This window comes from Melanostigma gelatinosum, assembly GCF_949748355.1.
Source record: "Melanostigma gelatinosum genome assembly, chromosome: 16".
Classification (NCBI taxonomy): domain Eukaryota; kingdom Metazoa; phylum Chordata; class Actinopteri; order Perciformes; family Zoarcidae; genus Melanostigma; species Melanostigma gelatinosum.
The window spans coordinates 8,846,660-8,855,457 of NC_136649.1; the positions used below are offsets into that span (position 1 = coordinate 8,846,660).

The following is an 8,798-nucleotide window of genomic DNA, read 5'->3' on the forward strand; positions in this document are numbered from 1 at the left end:
TATTTATCCAAATGCTCCTCATGCACATTTCTCATTAAAGTGATATTTCTGTTCGAATAGATAATGATAATTCGACAGTTTACTGTTAATATGATTCTATATATTTGTCAGTAAGAAATGCATCATTGAGTCCTGCAGCATAGATCAGTGGTTTGTTTAGGGATCACTGCATTTTCTTTTTTTTTACCACAGAATAGAATGTCCGTAAAATAGGTAAAATGATCACTAAGGGAGTATCTGTGTACACAGGGGAAATGCTGGCAATAATGTTAACACTACAGTGGATAGAGGGCAATCATTTGTTCAGATTCAAGTTCATTATTGGCCAGCTGATGGAACAGCCATTCAGAAAGTAGACCAGATATCCTTATAGAAATACAACAAACAGAATTCAAATGATGGGTCTGACCAGTGGCGGCTGGTGGAAAATGTTCTAGGTTGGGCCATCTTATCAATTTCAGCAAACATCCCAGTATGATTTAATGCAAAAAAATGTAAGTGTCAAACACGCATTATTACTTGGCAGTTAAATATTTAACATGTATTCCAACACGAAAACAATCAGTAAATAACACTTATATAATATAATACAACATGTTGATTTATTGAGATGCCCCTATGGACCTTGTTATAGGAGGTAAAGATCAGGAGAAGTAAACATGAAGTGTAATTGTGAATACTGATGTTAAATTAAGCTATGATGAGTTTTCACTGTTAATTTAACATCTCTATTACATGTTGATGCCTCCATGACCAAGTTAAGCAGATGAGACTGAGGCTATGTTGAAGAAAAGATGTTTACTTTGCATAATATGTAGCTTGACAGAGTTCTCCATGTGTGTCCTGGTGTTCTCATGTTTCCTTACCTCCTCACTCCCGTAACTGTCCGTGCTGGATCCGTCCCCGTTGTTTTAAAAAGCTAAATAAATGATGAGCATGACGTCATCCAGCTAGCCAAACCTGTCTGGTGTACAGCTAGTGAAGCTTCGCATGTCGTCTGCTATCTGATTGTGAGGTCAGGCTGATCTGATATCAGCTCTTTGGCTGCAAAACGTCGCCGCCAAAGTTCTCCTCTCAAATGGGTCTTGGAGGAGGAGTGCTCGCGCTGGCGCTCGCACGTAGAGACTTCTCCTGACGAGAACGCGCAGCGAGGGGGGCCTGATCGTTCTGGCCCCAAGCTGAATCTATTTGAGGGCGCTGATTGGCTAAATTGTATGTCACTCATTCATATCTTGAATCAGCAATTGGCTAAACTGCTTCATAGACCCGTCTCTTTTGGGCCAAAACGATCAGGCCCCCCAAGCTGCACGTTCTCAGAGTGTCGTGCACACAGACAGAGAGCACGAGCAGAGAGCACACAGGCGGAGAGGACGAGCAGGAAAAGCATATATTTTGCGCAGATATCATATTTTACACACATTACTGGGTACATTCCACAGTTCAAAAGCACAAATATTGACAATTTGTATAATTTATGATTATTATAATATATATATATATTTTTTTTTTTTGTGTGTGGCTCATGGTGGGGCCATGCCCCATGGCCCTCTATTGACCAGCCGCCACTGGGTCTGACAGTCATATTCCTATGGGTACCAGCACATATTGGGATCAAAGTAAATGTAATGGCAGATAAAGCTGCAAAATAGGCCACAAAAAACCTGCACTAATGTTGCAGTCAGCTTCAGCCAATCAGAAACAAAAAGTACCATTGAAGGAAAGGTGGCAGAAGCAATGGGAAGAAGACAGGAAAGGACGATGGTTTTACCGAGTTCAGAGGAAAGTGGGAGAAATGAGATGTGCAGGAAGGAACAGGAGAGAGGAAAGGGTAATATCAGGCTTAGATTTGGACACACTGGCCTAAACAGTATGCTTCATAAAGTAGGTAAACAGGAAAATGCGACTATTGTTGGCAAGAGGAAACAATAGAACATGTTATTGTGCAATGTCAGAAATATGAGCAGGAAAGAGGGCAGCTGATTGGAGACCTCGGCAAGATGAAGGTACGGTTGGATATAGTGGATATATATTGTGCAAAAGAAGTCAAGACCGTGGCTCACTGGGTTAAGAGGGTTGTCTGGTAACCGCAGGGTCAACGGTTCGATCCTTGACTGGGACTTGTCACGTGTCGAAGTGTCCCTGAGCAAGACTCTGAACCCTTAACGGCTCCCCGGGCGCCTGTCATTGGCAGCCCACTGCTCCCTATATACAGGGATGTTGTCAAAGGCAGAGACAAATTTCCCCTTCCTGGATCAACATAGGAAAATATAGATCTATATTTTAGTTTTTTATTTTGTTATGTTTTGTTTTGTTTCTTTTTTCTTTGAATTTTTAAATAAGTACAAGACATCCTGATCCACACTCCATACCAGTTGGTGGCGGTAATGCACCAATTCATTGTTTGCCAACCGCCAATAAACCTCAAACAAGAAAGAAAGAAAGTCATTGTCTGCCCCGCCCCTGATTGAATCCTCCTGTGTCTAATCACCTGCACCTCCCTAGTGTATTTAAACCCTGTGTGTCTCTTGTGGCAGTGTCGGTTCGCCTGTTGTGTGACCTGCTCTGCTGAGGTATTGGTATGTTCCCTGGTTTGCGCCTTGCGCTGCACTTTCATGTATGTATGTATCCCTCTTGTTTGTTTTCTAATTACCTTTTGGGGTTTTGCCCTTTCCTTGGATTTGTTTTATGGTGACACATTTTTGGACTCTCCTGCGCTGCAAGTTTTGTTTCGGACAATTTTTTTGGTTGATTAAAATCACAGTCAAATGTTCTAATCCTGTGTATCTCTGCGTTTGGGTCCATCCCCTGCTACTCTGCTTGCTTAAACCCTGACAGTTGGAGGGGGTCTTGAGGAAATTAAAAACAAAAACTTGTAGAACTTAATTATATCTTCAATGTGACGCCTCCAGGTGATTGAGATACTGTGTTTGCTGAAAGTGTTCAGCGACTAATGATGATATTGTGCCAACAGTGAAAACACCCTCTCTGAAGCCTCTATAAGAAAGGAGCCTGTCTCGATCAACTCCAACACAACAATCCTGCTCCTGTGACAGACACCAACATGCTTCTGTTCCTCTTCTTGTTTGGTCTGGCTCTGGGTGCTGTGCCTCCTCCTTCTGATGACTCTACAATGGCTCTAAAGAGGGCCGGCTGTCCCTTGTTCTGGTACAGCTTCCACGGCCGCTGCTACAAGTACCTCGCCTCAGACATGACCTGGGCTGATGCAGAGATCCACTGTGTCGGAGAGGGAGCCAACCTGGTGTCAATCCACAGTCTGGAGGAACAGAAGTTTGTCAAATTCCTGATCAAGAACTTTGACCCTGCTGAGTCGTGGACCTGGATCGGACTCAGTGACATCCACAAAGAAGGAACATGGATGTGGTCTGATGGGTCTTCAGCCAACTTTTTCTTTTGGCATTCAGGAGAACCAAACAACTATAGAGGACGTGAGGACTGTGTTCACACAAACTTTGGCGGACAAATTAAATGGAATGATGAACCATGTTCTCATAGATTACAATTTATTTGTGCATCTCGCACAACTTGTCCTTAGTAACTAAAAAGGTTGTTTGAGCTCTTACTTTCCACCTGTTACTCTGTCGTTATGCATAACGCCTGAACAATAAAGATGCAGATGATTGCACAGAAGTATTTTCATTAATCTTCCTTCTCATGTTTGACACTAACACGGATCATTTAAATGGTGGGTCAAAGGAAATATTTAGAAACATTTGGAATACTGTTTTATTTTTTTTATTTTTTATTTATTTTTTTTTTTTGTTCCTTCCTCATTTAGCAAAATAGGAATCTAACTGACAATATGGGTAGGAAAGATCCTTTTCTTATAACTCAATCACGAATAAAAGGGATTGTTTGATAGTGAACGTTTGACAATGAATTGGTGCATTACCGCCACCAACTGGTGTGGATCAGGATGTCTCGTACTTATTTAAAAATTCAAAGAAATAAAACACTTGTCTCTGCATTTGACCCATCCCTGTATATAGCGAGCAGTGGGCTGCCAATGACGGGCGCCCGGGGAGCCCTTAAACTCTTTGAATTAAGGTTTTTGCAATTTGTTTTTGAATTGGATATCTATTTTCAGCAATGTTTTTGCGATTAATTTCAGTTTTCAGCATTCCAACGCATTTTCAGCAGGAAATGCTTTTTCTAGTTCTCTTTAGGACTCTGCATGTGGCAGTGTAAATAATGCAGTTTGGAACTAGCTGGAAGGTATTTCTTGTTGCATGGGCATTGTAGGGGCAGTTATCGCTATACGTGTCCATACATTGCCCATGTACATTTAATACATGGAGTAAGCTTCTAAATCACACATGCTGAACTGCACACTGAACCAGAAATTGTGGAGCAGAGGCCCCTTCCCTGTTCCAGCAAAGTTAAGTAAGTAAATGTGTGTTTCTATGTGTTTACCATTTTGATGATTAATGGCTTCACAATCGCAATTTGAATCGAATAATCCCACATAACAATGTGATAGTAATTATAATAAACAAGTAAACAGCTGTATTTTGTTTGTTATTCAGGTCAATGCAGAGTTCCTGCTGATCACCACCAAGCCATTTCAATCAAAGTTCATGTCACAGCTGGACCTCTTCTCAGACTCCCTGATACAGGGCTTAAAGAGCAAAGGAGGTGTGAAGGAGAAAAGATCAAGGATGTCCTGACGATCAATGATTTGGTTAGTACATATGTATAAAAGATTATTTTCACTGTATTGGTGTAGTTATTGTAATATTTTCTTGTCCATATCTGCTTTTTTTTTTAAACATTTGATGGATAGTAAATGGCCTGCTTTTATTCTGCTGGAAATAATTCCCAGACTAGTCTAGTCAGCATGGACGGTACAAAAGTTGTAACTCATTCAATAAATGAAACAACTGTACTTCACTTTTAAACAGTAAAAGATGCTACATTTTCATATAAGATCTACAATATTATTCTAAACACAAAATCAAAGCAGCTAAATTCACATGTACAACATTATAAAACTAGTTGCTAGGATATAAAAGGAGTTGAGATTCTTTATGGAGATTATAACGACACATAACATATGAAACATTGCTAGACTAGTCAATCTGGACGGAAACTAATTATCTTACAGCACTAGATACTGAACTGATATGAAAATCAACAATTTTGCAGTTGCCATAAAGTGATTATAACCAATTGTAACATGAATTTTTTTTATTTTTTTTATCGTTTTTCAGTTCTTTAAATGCAATATTACTTCCAATTGCTGAGGACTTAGCCTCAAACTAATATGTAGCACCACATTTAGGTGCATTAATGTCACTGTTCAGGGGGTATCATTTCGTTCTGAATGTCTGCAGTAACTCCGCACAAAGGTACGGTCATAGGGCACATTCATCTTCCAACTGCTACTGCTCACATATGCAGCTGCAGAGTGCTGTACATGGAAGTCCCAACTGAAAGCACCTGCACCTCCCATGGCAACTTTTCTTACAGGAACACTTGGCCAGTTCCTGACAGCTGGCTGCGATGGGGGGTAACGTCGACCAACATACCTGCCATTTCTCTCCTTTCTGTGTCCACCCCCAATCAGTAGGACTGCCGATGTCTGGCCTGGAGATAGTTGTCTGGCCCCAGATGATCCCAGCCTGATAAGCAGCACGCTTTGCATGTTCTCTCAGGGCTGCCTGAGTTGGTGGAATCGAGTTGTGGGGCCTTTGCGGGCAAAGAGATCCAGTCTTGCTTCATCCACACCAGCAACTGCGCTTGATCTATCGTACATGACGACAACAAGTCTCTCTAACTGATGCAGGTCCAGGTCACTAATTCATGTTGGATGCTGGCTGAGATTGGTGAAGGTTTCAGAAACTTCATCACAAATGTTCCAAGTCTGCCGTGCTGTCTTCTTCCCTTTCCCATGAAATGCAGACACAATGTGTGATACTATCGAATAGTTTTTCCACCACAAACTTGGCGTCACGAACAGAATCCCTTGAAAGATCATCGGGAACCAACTGCGGACGGGGACCGATCATCCAGGAGGCGTCTCCTCCTGCCTGTGTGCCGCCACACATTCTGGAGAGGACCGTTCAGTGGTTCCTGATCATCTTCACTGGGATCCTAAAGGACCTGATGGAGTCCAGATAGACTTCTAAACATCCGGTGAGATACTGACATTTGGAAGATTGAATCTGAAGGATTGTTTTGTTTGTTTTGGGGTTTTTGTTTCATTAAAGTCAAATTGGGGTTTAAAAGTGCACTGATTTAGGAAATAGAATATTTTTGTCAATCTTCATATTGGCATTTAACAGGCATGTGTGGCTATTTGTTGACATCTCATATAAATGCAGTTGTTCGTGAAAAGTTGGGTAGATACGGTAATATAGGATACTACTTTTAGGAATATTCGAAGAATATTGCTGAGTAAAGGAGGACGGGGAAAAAAGGGTGAGTGTTTGATACCTTAAAGGTTGACTATCTTACAGGTAGACATTAAACATTGAAGTCCTTAAACCTAAGACGAAGAATCCGTAAGGAGACTGGAAAGAAAAAGATTCTACGTTGAATCTGTAAGGATAAATGTGTCGGTAATAAAGGGTTAGACTTTGAATCTGTAAGGATAAATGTGTCTAGGTAACGGCTTAACTTTGATTATGCGCGAAACAAATCCAAATACTCACGGTGACGACTGTGTTTAAAGTTTAAGTGTACACTGACTGCGCCTCAAAATGGGTGCACAGGGAAGTAACCAGGTTCCTCCACCTGAAAGACCTAATGTAGTTTTCATGAAGAAAAAGTTTGGTGAAATGAGTTGTCAACATCTGAATGAATGGGTTCATGAATGTGGGTTTCCTCAAGGAGGATCATTTAGCATAGATCAGATTAAAAAAGTTACGGAAATAATACAGTCACAATAGAAGTTTGAAAATGTGGAAGGATGAATCTGAAAGTAGGGAAAGAAAGAAATTGTGTAAAAATATGTCTAAAGTAGATCAACCAAATGAGAAAGAGGCAGATGAAGCTTCTCAGAAATCTTCTTCTCTCTATCCCTCACTGCACAGGGTGGATCCTGAACTCGACGCATGTCCTCCACCACATTGTGATGAAGTTATCGTATTCTGCCGTGAGTTTAGCCCCACTGAAGGAGAACTCAGACGCCTCCTCGTGAAGAAACTTGGCCCAGCCAACTATGCCAAGGTTCGAGCAGCCGGTCAAGGAAATGCCAGGCAGGTACAAACCAACTGGGATCACGCTGACAACGCTGCATATAGAGACATGATTACCGTACTGGTTACAGCTTTGACAATTGCTTTCCCGCCGAGAATCAACACGACAAAAATAACATCATGCAAGCAAAAGCCTGGTGAAACTGTAGCAGACTATTACGCCAGACTGTTATTTTCAACGAGCACAGCGGTCTGAGGGATAAGAAGCACCTGAGAAATGGATATATAGTTATAAATAATTATATATTCATATATATATATACGTGTGTGTCTGTGTTTTATATTATAGTGAATATTATTATGATCATATATCGATGGCCGAAGAGCAAAACCTATCTGAAAATTGATTGGATGTGGCACAGCCCTACCTAGAACATGTTCCACCAGCCGCCACTGGTTACAGGGTTCAATGACACCTTCAGTGCAGATAACACAAAGGTCAGTTCACAAAAATAACTAAAAACATTTTTACAGTGTAACCTCTCGTGGTCCTGTTTTAGCTTCTTGCTCAGCTTTTCAAAGCGCAGAGGCACTTCTGGTGACCTCACGAAAAGGAGGCACAAGGGAATTGTGTTTGTGGTCAGACATTAACTTTTGAAAGAGCTCAAAGGCAGACATGTTATTCCAAAAGGTAGAATAAAAGTAGTTACGCGTCCAGAGCTCTGTGGACTATCCAGATTAGTCGGGAATGGTTGCAAAATGTCAATAAGATGAGGGTGAACTGACCTTAATAAACAATCACTTCCTGCTAACACCGTGCCAATGGGTGGGGCACAAAACAAACAATTTAAGCCTTCCCCGATATAAATCGCATTATAAGTTGTGTTGACTGTCATGTCATAAAAAGACCCAATCCAATATTTGTATGAGTTGTATAATCTTTTTATTTGTATGAGTTGTAAGTGAAGGGATGTTCATTTACATGACTCTCTAGAGGTTTGTATGCAGGGCTGGATATAACATTCCCAGGATTACATAATACATTTACATAACAAATTACTTCAGACCAACTAGTTCTCCTCCAACATTCAGACTCTGTTGACAAGTTCTACAAGGATGGACTATGTAACAGGAACACTTAATATAATGTAATCCAAATAGGGCTGCCAAATGTGTTGATCAGAAACAGATGTGAGGTTACAATAGAAATCAACAGGAACAGATGAGTGCAGGCCTGGACGGTTCTAATCACACACACAGAGTAAACATGAATGGGGGAAACATTCGCACTCACAACAAAGGAAGTGGAACATTTCAAACAGCAGTACAAAAAATACATATTAAAACATGCAGATTCAAATACAGTAAAAAACATGCAAGGCATTTAACATGCTTGAAACCTGTGAGTGCTGATTCCTAAGCATAATTTCCACAACATCAAAAACATGCATTCATTTTCAAATACACGACATGCATCGTTGAAAGAAAAGAAACAGACAAACCAAAAACACAGAGCACAGATTCAACTAAGAGAGAAGAACCGTGCAAACATGGATACCTGGTATAACATTAGATTACATCGCACCGAGTCCAGCATGTTAACCTCTTATGAGCTTTTAAATGCAATCGGCTAACGAGATT

General features: G+C 40.8%; 1 protein-coding gene across 1 annotated transcript in view; it reads right to left on the reverse strand.

Annotated features, from left to right (window-relative positions):
• Positions 1-8,167: 8,167 nt before the first annotated feature.
• Positions 8,168-8,798, reverse strand: part of kop (askopos) — a 10,469-nt gene continuing 9,838 nt past the window's right edge. The window contains exon 6 of the mRNA XM_079286244.1: positions 8,168-8,798. This exon is cut by the window's right edge and continues 140 nt beyond it. The gene's annotated coding sequence lies outside the window, so the exon portion shown is untranslated.